Genomic DNA, 16,307 nt, shown 5'->3' with positions numbered 1-16,307 from the left:
TTTCAGATAGTTTCTCTCTTCCTCAGATTATAGGGCTGGCAGGAACCACTGCAGGCTGTGTTGGTGATGGCCTCACTTGGGTTCACAGTGATGTGGCTTGTTATTCCATCAACGAACTTTCTATCTCAGCCTACTGTTAGTTCTGCTTTTGGTTGCAGGTGTAAAAGCTAGATATTCATTCGCTCCTCTAACAGAAAGTCTGCGAGAAGGGTGACTTCCGGGAAGGTTGATTCAGCAGCTAAGAGATGTTAACACTCAGATTCTTTCCACTTCTCCATCTGCCACTTGCTGTGCCAGTTCTACCCTGTGCGGTCTTATGCCTCGTTGTTGGAAGTGAGATGCCAGCAGCAGCTGGGGTAATATGTTTCCTCGAGCATGACCTCAAGAATTGATGCCTTTCAGGAAACGGAAGTGGGGAATGTGGAGTATGTTCGGGAGAACTAGGAGATGGAGTGGGAGAAATGGGGTATGAGGAATGAGGGGGGGTTGTGAAAAACAGAAAAGGAGGTTAGATGTGTGCACTCAGTGATTAATAGGGGAGCTTCTTAGGTTCTGGAGCAGAGGCATGAACGTCATAATGAGAAGGATGTTTAGAAAGTCCAGGCTGACGTCGTATCATACATAGGTTCCAGCATGGAGTGGCCATGACTTGAAAAGAGGTTTCTTTTTTGAGAATCTTTCAGTGGTGTTAAAGTAGTTCATAACAGTTTGTAAAAGCCAATTATTAAATTTTCTGGAATGTTTCATGGCAGTTGTTAAGTCATTGGTAGCTTTAAATTGATCATGAATGAACATTTACAGCATGGAAATCGGCAAATGGTACAAATCAGGGCTTTTCCCTCCAGAAAATCAATTTACCAGCACACCCCTGGGTATTGTTTAATACATCTGGTTTTCTTACCATGCTCCAGGATTATGAGAAATCCTATCACATAAAAAGGGAAAATAAATCCTAAGACCAAAATAATATTAGAAGAAGTCCCCATAGGGTTAACTATCAGCTGCTCGAAGACAAACAAGCCTAATAATCTATTTCCCTTCTTCCCAAATGAATAGGAACTGATTGGGAATAAGTTTATTTCATTTGAAATAAACACCTCAAAGGCATTATTCTAACTTAATGCTTCGCAAACTTTAATGTGCATGTCAATTACCTGCAGATCCTGTAAATGAAAATTCTAATTCAGTAGGTCTGGAGAAGTGTCTGAGATTTCAAGTTTCTAATAAGCTCAAAGGTGTTGCCATTGCTGCTGGTCTAGGGACTTTGGGTAACAAGTCTTCAACCCTTTATTTTCGTCATATGTTGCAGGAGAAGAGGGTGAGGGTGAGATTGCTGTTACACAACAGGAGCGTTAAATCAGAGGGATCCTTTCTCCTGGTGACATTTTGCAATGATGATAGGGAACCGTGCTTTTCGTGTCTGGCCCTGCTGCGGAAACTGACTTTGGTTAAGTCAATTAAATGGAAGGAGATTTTCCAGGTACTAACCAGGGAAGCAGAGTACTGGAAGCACTAAAAGGGATTTGATTGAAGCCAGTTACCAAACAGAACAGCAGCCAAATTGGCTTGATTGGCATAAGCAATCAAGGAATGAGAGCAAGCTGAATGGAAAGACATGTTTATCCTTTTTCTTCTGTATTTATTTTTTGCAGATGGATCATATATTCTATTGGACTATTAAGGTAAAAGATGAATGCGGGCTCCCAACTTGAGTTTGGCACACTCTGCCACGATACAGCTTTGTCTGTGAGACACATTGCTTTGTTTTTAACCTGTTGCCCAGGAGTCATTTCTCAAGGGTGGATGATTACTAAATCACTGAGTTCAGAGTCACTGAGGAGATCGTCATGGGCTTTTGAGTGGGTAGTATAGGCTACTGCATTTTTCTTGGAAATAACAAAATGAATGATCCACAGTTTGGTTCTCTGCTTTAATAATGTTTCTAGGTGCTCTCTCTTTGGAAATGAACTGATGTCTTCAGGATTGTAAATTTCTACCCAGGGTCCAGAAATTCCACTAGGAATATCTGGGTGAAATGCCAAACTTTTACTGCTCTTTCTGAAATTTTCCCAAGTTCTATTTTGATAAATCTTTCTTTATGGTTCAGGTCAGATGCGTGTTAAAGCCAGCCTCTGTTTTGTGCCTGGAAATTAGGGTAGGGGGAAGAGTTGAGGCACACTGGAAAATGCAGGAACTTTGCAGAGTTGCCTAGAAACCCCTTGTAAACTTGAGCTGAAAGTATAGTTAGCAAATGGAAACTGAAATACTCAAGCAACACCACAATTAGCCTTTTTGAGTTGCTACTAAGGCAACAGTAGTTCAGTTACCATTGGGCAAGGCTGGAAACTTTGACCATTAGATATGCAAAATCGTGGAACTTTTAATTCTGGAAGAGACCTTGAGATGCTCTAATCCATCCCACAGGATTTAAGATGAGAAATTACAGCTCAGAGAATGTATGGCTTGCCCCAAATCATCCTGCTAATTGAAGAAAGAGCCAAGACTAGAACTTGGGTTCCTTGATATTTTAATTATACCACAGATTGTTGATTTACTATGTACCAGGTTCTGTGATAAATATTTTACTTTTATTATCTCATTTAATACTCATAAAGCCTGTAAAAAGCTGCCGTTCATTTGTTTATGTCATTTATACTTACTGTACACCTACTATGTGTCAGCCACTGTCCTAGATGCTGGGGATGCAACCAGAATAACTATATTCATATTCTTATATTCTAGTGGGAGCCATAGACAATGATGAAATAAACCAATAAATATGATCATCAGACAGCGATGGCTACTACTGTGAAAATAAAACAGGGTAGTATAATGGTCGGTGCCTGAGGTGGAAGAGGCTGGCTTTAAATTGAGGAAGTGACATTTGGGCTGAGGCCTTAGTGACAAAAAGAGTGTTTCAGGCAGAGGAAACAGCAAGTGCGAAGCCCCAAGGAGGGAAAGAGCTTGGTATATTCAAAGAATAGGAATCAAGTCAGAATGATCAGACCGTATTAGGGTAAAAGTGAAATAAGATAAGAACCATGAAGGGTCCTCAAGGCCAAGGTAAAGAGTTTAGAAAAGTGAAAAGCCTTTGGGGGGTTTAAAAAGCAGGGAAGTGAAATGATCCAATTTACGATTATTATTGTTACTTTTCTATCACTTCCTCATTTTACAAATAGGATACCAAGGTACACAGAGGTCCTGTGACTTGCCCAAGGTCATTCAGTGATTAAGTGACACAGGTGGCATCAGTTCTGAATTGAACAACTCCAGATTCCATGCTGTGCTGTTTCCTTTTTTTTTTTTTTTCCCCTGTACTCATGTTACTCCCACATTTAAAACAGTTATACTAGTAAATTAAATGATTTTTTTTTTTTTAACTTTAAATGCTTGAACTAATGTTTTCCCCCCTGAAAAATGGGTCAGGGGCAGTGTGCTTCACTGCATTCTGCTCTTAAAAGAGTGAAGGAACTCTGATTTTGATGTTTAAAAGTCTTCCAGCAGCTACTTCAATAAATTTTGTTCTCTCAGGTGTTGCCATTATTTTTGGAAACTGGCCAGGCTAGTCAACAGAACAGTATGGTGGGCCCTGGAGCATCTCGATGGAAATGTACAGAAAAATGGAAATTAATAATGTGGGAGTCCTTTAGTGTTCCTTCCTGTGAACCTGAAAGAATTAGCAAACATGGTGATCTAAAGGCAGCTAATTCCTCTTTCTCTGTCCTTCTGAACAATCCAGTCCCAAAGCCATTAGATAGGGCTGATCAAGGGATATTCAGTGGGCCCAGCAGGTGGGCATCATGGGAGGAAGGCTGAGGTGGCTCAGGAAGGATGTTGGAGCCCAAGTGGGGTGAGGAGGGTATTGAAGTCAGAGAGGGGTGAAGAGGATGTCTACACTGGGGACAGGGAGGGCAGTGGAAGCAATGAGCAATAGTTATGAGCAAAGCTAGTGCCCAGATACTGTTTTCTAAATAACATGGAAGTTGGCTTAAAGGGTCTTCTCCTGGCCAAATCTGGGGTACTTTGAGCATAAAAAATGATAACAGATTGTAACCTAATGAATAAAACAGGAATTTATGAGTCCATGTTAATATAAACAAACAAGCAAATAACTAGAAAGTTTCTTGAGGAATGGCATATTTACAGTCTCGTAATGCCTTCTTATGAAATACTTATAAATCACCAAAGAAAGAGTAATTTACACTGGTGGGTCTGCCAGGTTTCTCCAGTGAACATCACCAGTAATGGAACAAGTAAAAATTATGTGCCACCTGGTGAGTACAGTGAGAAGAACACAGCATCACTTCTGTGATATTCCTGCCAAAGATGGTCTAAACCCAAATCTAACCATGAGGTTTCAACAGAAAACCTCAAAAATCAAAGGGCCATTCTTTAAAATAACTAGCCTGCAATCTTTAAAAAATGCCAAGGTCATGAAAGTGAAGGAAGGATCCAGAGGCTGTTGCACATTGAAGGAGACTAAAGAGCCAGGACAATTCAGTGCAATCTGTGATGCTGAGCTGGCTCCTTTTGCTCGAAAACACGTGACTGGGACACGTGGGTAAACCTAGGTGGCATCTGAGGCTGAGATGACAACAGTGTTTCAGTGTTAATTTCCAGATTTCCATGGTTGCATTGCAGTTACAGAATAAATACACTAAAGCCTTCCTGGAGGTGATGAGGCAGAATGCCAGCAACTTACTCTTAAATGGTTCAAATGTACTGTTTTTGCAACTTTTCTATATGTTTGGAATTGTTTCCAAATAAGTTTAAAACATTAAAAGCAGACTAGAAGGTCAAGGGGCCAATGTCCTGCATACAGTGTACAGCTGTATTTAAAATGAAACCTTGTTTGAAGCATGGTGGCTCTGAAACCAGATTGCCTGGGTTCACATTCTAGTTCTGAGTGTCCTTGGGTGAGTTATTTATCCTCTCTGGGCCCATTTTCCTTATCTATTTGAGCGCATGGAGGATAACAATCCATTTTACAGGGCCGAGAGGAGAATGTAGTGAGATAATCATGCAGAGACCCTAGAACAGGTCCTAGCATATGGTAAACAGGCAACAGATACTAGCTACTATTCTTATTATTCCTTAAGGCATTAAAACATCTTTGTAATTTATCCTTCTCAGTCCTTTAATAACACACCTCCCGTGAATGAGCTCCGAGAAGGTCCCTCCTTGTCCTGAACTGCTCCCTATGTTCAGTGGTGTCATAACTAAGCTCCAGTTTATATGACCAATTATGCTCTAAAAATGAATATCCACAAGCATTCTGAGGTTATGGTGACAGGGGTATAGGCTTCCTAAGAGCTGCTGGGGAGGCTTATGGTCCACCTTTGGCCAACTAGACACAATTGTGAGATTTGGCCAGATAAAAACATTTCTCCAAAGAAGATATACAGATTGCCAACAAACACATGAAAGGATGCTCAACATCACTAATCATTTGAGAAATGCAAATCAAAACTACAATGAGGTATCACCTGACACCAGTCAGAATGGCATCATCAAAAAATCTACAAACAATACATGCTGGAGAGGGTGTGGAGAAAAGGGAACCCTCTTGCACTGTTGGTGGGAATGTAAATTGATACAGCCACTATGAAGAACAGTATGGAGGTTTCTTAAAAAACTAAAAATAGAACTGCCATACGACCCAGCAATCCCACTACTGGGCGTATACCCTGAGAAAACCGTAATTCAAAAAAAATGTCGTGTACCACAGTGTTCATTGCAGCACTATCTACAATAACCAGGACATGGAAGCAACCTAACTGTCCATCGACAGATGAATGGATAAAGAAGATGTGGCACATATATACAATGGAATATTACTCAGCCATAAAAAGAAACGAAATTGAGTTATTTGTAGTGAGGTGGATGGACCTAGAGTCTGTCATACAGAGTGAAGTAAGTCAGAAAGAGAAAAACAAATACTATATGCTAACACATATATATGGAATCTAAAAAAATAATTGGTACTGATGAACCTAGTTGCAGGGCAGGAATAAAGAGGTAGACATAGAAAATGCACTTGAGGACATGGGGTGGGAGGGTGAAGCTGGGCGAAGTGAGAATAGCATCGACATATATACACTACCGAATGTCAAATAGCTAGTGGGAAGCAGCCTCGTAGCACAGGGAGATAAGCTTGGTGCTTTGTGACCACCTAAAGGGGTGGGATAGGGAGGGTGGGAGGGAGACGCAAGAGGGAGGAGATATGGGGATATATGTGTATGTAGAGCTGATTCACTTTATTATACAGCAGAAACTAACACACCATTGTAAAGCAATTATACTCCAATAAAGATGTTAAAAAATATATATATGTTGGTTGCTAGCACCCACAGCCAAGACTGTGGAGGGCCCCAAATTACTTTCTCTGGGTTTGGAATCTAGAACTGCACATTGTAATGCCATTTTTAGATCTGCAAAAGCCTTTGGAGATCATTGGGTCCCACCCTCTCATTTCATAGGTGGGGGGACTGAGGCCCAGAGAGGTGAAATTTGCCTCACGTAGGATCACACCACTGGAGCTTGGAGATATCCTGACACAGAGGTTAAAATAGCTTGGGTGTTGCTGGGGTCCCATGACAGAAGGAGAAGAGATGTAGAGAAATGCACATCTTTCAGGTGATAGTGGAGGGATTTACCAGATTCTAAGTGAGGACCTTTGCTGGTGGGGGGCCCTGACCTACTAGATTCCAGCCTGGGGCACCCATTCTGACAGGCTAGTAAGGTCTCAGCTCTGGAACCCCCTACTTTTTCTCAGTGCAGCTGTATAATATGCCTTGCCGACCGCAGACAAAGTGCTGCCTAATCTTTTGACTGCCAGCACTGTGTCCCAGCAGGTTCCTGTATGGCCAGACAAGGTGTCAGGCCCTTAGCCCTGAGCCCCTGACTGTTCTTCTGATTCAGTAGTTGAGTCAGATTCCTCAAGTGCTCTGATCACTTTATGTCCGTTCCACGGTTTAGGAGACTCCAACCATTTTTGGTAGGAAAACAAATATCCTCCGGGCTGCTAGTGAGTTTGTCAAGACACGTCCTGATTCATCATACAACCACCAAGATACAAAGCCCTAAAAATAGGGAACTTGCTTTAATATTTCGTTTGGCATCGGAATACTAATTTCATTAACTGCAGTCAGTATTTCAGACTGATTTCACTTGATTTCCTGGGTAGGATGCCCTTTGGCTGGGAAGGGCAACTTTTTGTTTATCTTCGTCTCTGCTTGGCTTCAAATTAAGGCTTTATGCATTTAAAAAAGAAACAACTTTTCTTTTCACCACCCATCTGTTTAATAATTATTTTCCCCCCTTTTTTTTTTTTAACTCGCTTGTTATGCTAACATTATTGTATCTAAATAGAATGTCTATATTTGATTGCATTGTTCATTTTAAAACTTTTTTCCTTGTTTGTTGAATTAGATTTAGAGTATACCAGAACTAGATCCCTTTCAATAATGCAAGGATCAAAATTACTTTCATAAATCCCAGTAGGTTAACTACAGTGTTTGTGTTTATCTCGAAGATTCATTAAGGAGGAAACCTTTCCTGTTTTCATTTCTTTCTTTGGAGGGAAAAAAAAAGCATTAAATTTTTATTTAAATATGTCTTGTTCAGAACTTAGCTTTTCCCCAATTGGTATTTCTATGTTTTATTAAGCTGCACAATGAACTCTGGGTAAAATGTGTTTTTAGGATGAAATGAGAATGAAGTTTAATTGTTACATGTTACATGTTACATGATTATATCCTTCCAGCTGGGCATGATGGTATGGGTTAGGTAAAAGGGTTTTCTGTGTTGTAAAGCATGTTCTTCTTTCAATCATTTTTCTTGTCCGTCCTGTGAAGTCAAGTACGGGACTACAGAATTTAACTGTTTGTTTATGTTATTTCTTGGCTGTCATCCAAGTAAGCAATGTCTTATAGTCCATAATGGTAGGTGTCTCTCTTTTTCTCTTTCTCTCCTCCTCACAACCTGTGTATACAATGTATGCAAATACATACCTGCATTGCTGTAGTATTTCAAAGACACTGCCTTTGGTGTATGTTTGCTGCAGCAGCTGTAACTCAAGGACAGTCGGGGGTTAATCATTTTTGTGACTTGGATAGTCCCGCTCTGATTAAGGTGTTTCTTTCTACCAGCTGTGTTTGGATAAACTCTTCAAGAAACTGGCTTGAGTTGGTTCATTTAAACATAGTCATTTGACCCACATTCTAAATAAAACATGTTACCTTCCATGCTTGGCATGCAACCAGCCTGAGATTTTCCTGTGCTTTGGTTGCAGAAGATGGGAAAAAGCATGATGCAGGCGCAGCACCAGCCAGAAGGAACCTCTTTGGGGTTAGGTGATGCTCCATTAGTAGCTGTGGTTTATCCATTGTGTCAATTAAGGGGATTTGGGGACGCTTAAATTATCATATAATTTTAAACTTAGTGAAAAATTTCAGGTATAGTATAAATAGTTCTAATTCTATTACTTAGATTCTACATGTGTTTTTACATTTTGGAATCTCTGCTTTGTCATTTTCTCTCCCCTCTTCCCGCACTGTGTGTGTGTGCATGTGTGTGTGTTTGTGTATATTTTCCTCTGAACTATTTGACAGTAACTTGGAGACATCACACCCCATTCCCTTAAATACTTGAGTGTGCATTTTCTCAGATCAAGCACATTCTCTTTCATGACCACATTACAAAAGTAGGAAATTTAACATTGATATAGGACTACTATCTAATCCACAGTCTAGATATAAATTTTGTCAGTTGTCTCAAGATCTCTAATTATTTTGATGTTTTAAAACACAGACTTTTGATTTTGCTACCTCTGTGCTTGGCCATTTCCCCCTCATTATCATATTTCATTGAAACTATATTAAGAATTGTTTGGTTTCTAAAGCACTGCTTTATGTTTTATTGGAAGTTTTCATAAGTATGTGAGCCCAGGTTTCTTAAGGGCAGAGCCTGTTGTGTTGTTAAACTTAGTTTTTGTTTTTTTTATAAATTTATTTATTTATATTTATTTATTATTTTTGGCTGTGTTGGGTCTTCATTGCTGTGTGCAGGCTTTCTCTAGTTGTGGCGAGCAGGGGCTACCCTTCATTGCGGTGCGCGGGCTTCTCTTGTTGTGGAGCACGGGCTCTAGAGCGCGTGGGCTTCAATAGATGCAGCACGTGGGCTCAGTAGTTGTGGCTCGCAGGCTCTAGAGCGCAGGCTCAGTAGTTGTGGTACACGGACTTAGTTGCTCCGCGGCATGTGGGATCTTCCCAGAGCAGGGATGGAACCCGTGTTCCCTGCATTGGCAGGCGGATTCTTAACCACTGCGCCACCAGGGAAGCCCATAAACTTTGTATCTCCTAGATCCCTTAACTCACTGCCTGTATTTGCTAAATGAACGAATGGATAAAAGCCCAATTTTAGATCCCCGGTGTCTCAGCTTTCTAATTATTAATCACTATGACTTTTTTTTTTTTTTTATGAGGGTAACTTCTTGTGCATCAGCTTACCTCCTGTTTTGTGTGGCCTCTGACATAGGCCCATTAAGTCTAAACTTTTTGTGAGGTTGTATGTACTCACATTTGCCTTCTCCACAAAAGGGATACGTTGGGCATCCATGGAAAGCATTTCCCTTCTGTTTCCCCAGAACCCACATCTTCCTTCCCATTAAAAACATAAAACTAGGTCTGGGGACTTTATTGTTCCATCTCTAAATGCCCATTTAATTAACTGTATGAGGCATTTGGGGACACCTCTTCTTGAAAGTTTTTCTTCTCTCTCATGACATTTATTGTTCCTGCCATTTAGTCACTTGGCAGAAGACAGCAGTGATTTGAAAGAGGACAGAGGGAGCTGTGGGGTGGATGAAAGGTCTCTGGGCTCAGGGTCACATGATCTAAGTCCTGGCTCCTTTGTTGGCTATTTGTGTGACCTTGGAACACGGTTCTAAGCTTCATTTTGCTGATAAAGAAATGAGGCTCAGAGGGGATCAAGGACTCGGATGAAGCCGTAGATAGACCATTTCAGAGATAGGACTCTTTGTCCTAGCTTTGCCACTTACTGGAGCAAGGGTTAACCTTTCTGGAATAATCATGTATGAAAACATTAATTGTCACTCTAGAGCCATGCCTGGCACAGAGTCAGGGCTCAGTATTCAGATTTACGGTGATAATGATGAGTCTAATTTCTGTATTATCTGTAGCACAAGTTTAAGTCTTCCAGTCTACTTACGCCACCAGGAGTGGCAGGCAGGCTTCATTTCAGGTGCTAATGGGATCACTTTGCGGGCCCTGCCCAGAGCACCGTGGGGGGAGAATTCTGGCCCCAATTCTGTCTTCTCTTCCTCTGTCCTCTCATCTTCTCCGTTCACATCCAAATCACTATTGATTGTTAGCGCAGAACAATGTAGCTGTCCTTTAGACTGAAGGAGGAGGATGATTGCTGCCCCCGTAAGTGAGACTGGCTTTCTCTGATGAGAGAGAGAGAGAGAGAGGGAGAAAGAGAGAGAGGGAATGAGAATGAATGAGGAAAGGGGGGAAGTGGGAGGGATGCATTGAGAAGGAAAAGAAAAGCAGAGGGCAGGGAATTCCCTGGTGGTCCGGTGGTTAGGATTCAGTGCTTTCACTGCCGGGGCCCGGGTTCGATCCCTGGTTGGGGAACTAAGATCCCACAAGCTGTGTGGCGAGGCCAAATTAAAAAAAAGAAAGAAAGAAAAGCAGAGAGCAGACAAGCCAAAAGAGGTCAGGGGAAATGAGAAGGCCCTCAGGGGCAAGGATGTTCCTGGTTTCCGTGTGGCATGACCCATCTGGGCGAGTGAGAAAAGGGGTCACTCACCTAGGAATTTTCTGGGTAGAAACTGTTCTGTCCTGAACAAAGTGTTGTGTTATTCCATTGACCTTAGGAATAATTGATCGAGCACCTGTGAAGGCCAAGTCTTCATCCTCATTGTTGCAAAATGTAAATGAATAAGAGACAGGTCCACTGCTATGTCCCTAGGTGCCAGGGGCTCCTTCTGCCATAGGCCCCACCATGCCCTATAATTCACTTCAAACAAAGCTTCCCCACATGAATTGCTTAGTGCGTGTCTGCCATCTTGGCTAGGCTGTGAGCCCCATGAAGGCCAGGGTCTATGTCTGTCTTTCTTAACCATGTGTCTACAGAGTTGCAGTGTAATTCTGACACTAATTACCTGGGGTTAGGTCAAATTTCACAGGTTAAGGTCTCAGTCCTCCACAGGACTCCCCTCCCTTCAGACACTAGCCATAAGCTCTGGGGTTCCCAGGCCACCTGCACTTTTTTTTTTTTTTTTAATGAAAACTTCTTTATTTATTTATTTATTTTTATTTTTGGCTGTGTTGGGTCTTCGTTTCTGTGCAAGGGCTTTCTCCAGTTGTGGCAAGCGGGGGCCACTCTTCATCGCGGTGCGCGGGCCTCTCACTGTCGCGGCCTCTCTCATTGCGGAGCACAGGCTCCAGACGCGCAGGCTCAGTAACTGTGGCTCACGGGCCCAGTTTGCTCCGCGGCATGTGGGATCTTCCCAGACCAGGGCTCGAACCCGTGTCCCCTGCCTTGGCAGGCAGATTCTCAATCACTGCGCCACCAGGGAAGCCCCCACCTGCACTTTTGACCAACTGGCTACAAATTCAGGGCTTTGCACTTTGCCCTGAGGTTCAGTAATATGCTTGAATGACTCAGAGGACTCAGGAAAACACTATATTTATGACCATGGTTTTATTATAAAGGACACAGAGCAGGACCAGCTCAATGAAGAAATGCATAAAGTGAGGTCTGGGAAGGTCCCCAAAACAAAGCTTCCTTGTCCTCAGGAGACATCACCCTCCTGGCACCTCAATGTGTATCACCAACCAGGAAACTCAGCCAGGCTTTGGTGTCCAGAGTTTTTATTGGACACCAATATGCAAGCATGATTGATTAAATTATTGGTCATGTGATTAAACTCTGTCACCAACCTCCTTTCCCTCCCTGGAGTCAGGTGACTATTGGGTGGCTCAAAGCCCCAACCCTCTAATCACATGGTTGGGCTTTCCAGCCTGGCCATCCCCCATCCTGAAACCACCTATGGGCCCACCATGAGCCACCTCATCAGCATGAACTCAGGCATGGTCTGAGAACCCATCAAGAGTGACATAATCAAAGTTTCAGGTGAGCATGAAAGTTGATTATGTGAACCCAAGTCTCAAACAGAAGCTAAGTTTGAAATGATGCAATTGAAATCCTGCCTTCATCTAGGTCAGTAAACGCAAATATCTTAAGAGCAGATAGACATGAGGGCCCTGTGGTTGTGATGTGCAGTACTGAACTGAAAGCCACAGTTAATTTTCTCAGTTCGGTCAGGTTGGGGAGCCCATTCTTCCTTCACTCTTTTCTTTTATAAAACACTTTATTGAGATATGATAGACATACAAAAAAGCTGTGCATATTTAATGTATTCAACTTGATGAATTTAGAGTAGATATTTTTCCAATATATATTTAGTGAGTGAGGGCATGAGTCAATTTCCTATGAGTAAGAGCTCTTTATCCCTTCCTTTATGTTTTAGTCCATATGTCAACTGACCCTTCTCCCTTCCTCTGGTCTTCTCCAAAATTCCACCTCCACAACTTGTAGCAACGTGGAAGCAATGTAGGGTGGATAGAAAAGGCGAATAGGATGGTGTTGGACATGGAGACTAGAGGAGTCTAGAACTGGACCTGGCTCCGTTATTTACTAGTCGTGTGACCTTGGACAAGCCACTCAACCCCTCTGCACCTCGGTTTCTTCATCAGTAAAGTGGGGATAATGATAGTATCTATCTGATAGGTTTGTGATGTGAATCAAACAAGCTTTTATAGATAAATCACAGCACTGCCTTGGCACATAGTCTGTGTGATGTAGTGTTACCTGGTATCGTCACTACTTACCATTTCAAAGAGGAGAAGGAGGGAAAAGTTTAAGTCCTTCGATTTGAAGTTGTTTGGCTGTTCTCTGAAGCCTTTCTTTTCCACCTTGCAGCTGCCGAGTTACCTCTCCATTTTTTCCCTTCCCACACTCAGCCTTCCCCTTCCCTGCCTTCCCTTCTCAGATCTTCCCTCCCTGGGCCTCTCAGTCTTTTACTCCAAGCTTGTAGACCCCCAGCCTCTGTGGCATCCTGTCTTGTTGAATGCCAAAGGCTTTTGACTGAGAATGGAGATGTTGCTTGCATTCATTTACATTCTTTTTAGGTATCTTTTATGGACTGGATGTGTAGCTGACCTGCCCCTTAATGTGACCCTGAGCATGGAGGAGAGAAGGGAACAGAAGGAGACAGGCAGCCAAGAGCCGATGGAGTCAGATTATGGACAGACTTGAGTAGACAGTACTTAAACCCAGTGGCAGTAGGGAACCATTGAATGTTTTTGACCAGAAGCATAGGCACAAGGCAGGTATTTCACAAACGGTCTTCTGGGTGTGATTATTCCAAAACCCTCTGCGTCAAAACAAGAGGTCAGCCATCCACAGTGCTGGAAGACAGAGAGGCTGTACCCTCTAAAATCCACGTGGTCATCTCATAAAAAGCGCCACAACCCGAGTTACCCTCCTTCCATCTCATCGAAGGCAGCATGCATTTTTCTAGTGCCTGTCATCAACAAGGCTCTGGACCAAGCCCTATTCCTCTACATGAGTGGTTCTTTTAAACTGTTTTTATTGCAGGAACTCCTTGAGGTCTCTGATCCTTCACTTCAAAACAGCAAGATTTCTTCAGCTCTTGAAGAGGGCAGTTATCACCGCCCTGACATCTTTATTTTACAAACCACTTAGTGCAAAGCAGATTTTTGCCTGATTCTCAATGTCTTTCCAAATTGGAGACAAGAGAGATGCTGACAGAGATGGCTGGATTAAAGTAGGGTTCCTAATAGCCACCAGCTGTCCCTCAGTTTTCATCATGAAAACGCCAGAGGGTCTGCGGCAACCTTGTGCTTCCTCTGATGTTCTTTAAACTGGGCATACTCCCAGATCGAGGACCATATCACCGTCAGCAGTGGCTGTTCTCCCCTGGTGACAGATGGGGTGGTGACGGAGGGGCAGCCACAGCCCCACATCCGCCTCAGGTTGGAAAAGACGCTGTCGTTTTTCCAAACGTGAAATACGTGATTGTCCTGACAGCTCTTCTCCCCTTAGTGAGAAATCAGTGTCCTGGGCCAGCAGCGAAAGTCTCCTGAAAGAAATCCAGGCTCGTTAGAGAGATCCAGCGTGTACAGTCACCCAGATTCCTCAAAAATCATGGGGATGAAGGACAGAAGGCAAATTGGGAAAGAGAAGGTGTGATTTCTGGAAAGAAGAGTCTTGCTGCTGCTTCCCGACAGCCGGTTCTGTCAGACACGTGTGCCCGGCTGGCAGGTGGGCAGCCTGCTTGGAGAGCTGGACAGGGTGGAGGTCTCTTTGCCCCCTTAGCACCCTGGGAAAACTTAGCCCCAGAAAACCGCTCGGCGCCATCCACACTTAAATCTCTCTCATCATCACAACGTGCATATGCCCAGCGTCTCCCCGCCTTCCTTTCTGCCCCTCCTCAGCCAGAGCATGTGAGGTGTTAAGCTCTCCCTTCAGCCTCTTTGTGCTCTTGGAGCTGATGAGGAGCCCCCATCACGAGCCCGCTGATAGCAAGTGTGCTCTGCAGCTGTGATCAGAGATGGGCCGGGCGAGGTGGCCCAGGGGCATGGACATTAGGAACATTTCTCCCAGAATGAGGGCTGAAGTGTGTCTAATCAGCGCTGCCTGCGTGGCCTTGCCCGGTGCCTGCAACCAGGGGACCCAGGGGGCAAGAAGCAGCGTGGCCCTGCCAGCCCAGGCCCCGTGAAGATGAGGTCTCAGGGCGAGGGAGATGCTGGAGACAGAAGGAGAGGCCAGAGCTTCGCAAAAGAGAGGTGGTGGCGTAGCCCGGTCCATCCTCGGCTGGTCCAGAGTGAGGTGGGCATGTGAAGATGTGAGCTGTTTAGCGGTTTTTACATTTGCGTTCTTTGCATGGACGACAGCTAACACTCTCAGTTGCCTGAGGAATAGAGGACGAGGAGGGGCAGCTCTCCGGGGCCTTCTCCCAGATCCATGCAGCGGCCAGTTCCCACTTGTCTCCTGCCCAGAGCTTCCAGAGATGCTAAGAAGTGCTTGGCTCTAACACTGCCCTCTGAAGAACTTTCCGCTGAAATGACAGAAGATTCTTGGTTGCTAGAATAGAACTAAGGCTTTTAAACCGGCTAAGGCTTTAAACTAAGGCTTTTAATAGAACTAATACATAAACTAAATTATCCTTCTCTTCTCTCTGGTTTAGTCAAGTTTGGCTGTGGTGCCCTGACTTTGGGAGAAGCAGGGGCTCAGCCTGGAGGGGACTGACCGCTTGGTCCCTGCCAGCAGATGCCTGAGGGACTGTCTAAAGCTGACCAGCAGCTCCCAGAAGTTCCCAGGCCTCCCTATAGCTTGAGGATTAGAACAAATATCCACTGTAGGAGCTTAGCCATGGAAGAAACCAAGGAAACTAAAGTCAGGGGGGTTAAGTGACTTGTTTAAGATCATTTATTTATTCAAGAAACAATTGCTGAGTACCAGGCCCTGGCAGGAATGTTAAAATATGGTATGAACAGAGTGTTTTGGAGTCATCGGTTCCAGCATGTTCTGGTCACGCACAGTGTCACACACGAGAGCCTTTTCAAACCCAGATGCCTCCATGTCGAGCTGGAAACATCATCGAAGCCCCAGCCTAGGGAAATGGGAGTCTGGGGTCTGTGCTCAGTCTTACGGCCTGACTCCAGCCTCCCTCTGCCTACATGTGCCACCCCCCCATCCACGGAGCTGCCACCCCTCCCGCAAATCCTTGCATATTTGCCCATTCCTTCTGTGCTGTGGCCCAAGATTGCCGAGGATGCTCCAGTCACCTCTGTCAACATTCTGCCTGGAAACCTCCTTGCTCAAGGCTCTGAGTTCATTAGGTATTTTTTCTAGCCTCCAAGTTACTTTCAGTAACAATCATACCAAGTGTTTTGCCATTGCAGAACATGGGCACCATTTTTCCATCTCCTATGATATTTTCCTTATCATTTTTTAGCTCTCACAATATATGTGGCAGTATATAAAAACATATTGCAATATATAAAACATACATATTGCAATGTATAAAAATATATATATATACCTCACCACCTGTGACCTGTTCCCAAAGCCAATACCACATACTTTAGTTGTATTACAGCAGCATCCGCTTGTATGGACCTATTACCGTCTCAGCCAACTATGCTGAAGAACAGATAACCACGAAATATCGGTAGCGTATTGCAGCAACA

At 43.6% G+C, this 16,307-nt stretch overlaps 1 protein-coding gene across 9 annotated transcripts in view; it reads left to right on the top strand.

The window, feature by feature from the left end:
* The window catches only part of NCALD (neurocalcin delta), a 443,801-nt gene that overhangs the window by 187,391 nt on the left and 240,103 nt on the right, over positions 1 to 16,307 (top strand). The window contains exon 2 of one of the 9 annotated variants that reach the window (XM_068525736.1): positions 1,653 to 1,682. The exons of the other annotated variants lie outside the window; for them this stretch is intronic. The gene's annotated coding sequence lies outside the window, so the exon portion shown is untranslated. The remainder of the gene's footprint in view (positions 1 to 1,652; positions 1,683 to 16,307) is intronic. 9 annotated transcript variants of the gene reach the window in all.

Source organism: Eschrichtius robustus, chromosome 17 (genome assembly GCF_028021215.1).
Source record: "Eschrichtius robustus isolate mEscRob2 chromosome 17, mEscRob2.pri, whole genome shotgun sequence".
NCBI classification, from domain to species: Eukaryota; Metazoa; Chordata; class Mammalia; order Artiodactyla; family Eschrichtiidae; genus Eschrichtius; species Eschrichtius robustus.
The sequence above is the reverse complement of the archived record's forward strand: the minus strand, read 5'-3'. Positions and strand labels throughout refer to the sequence as shown.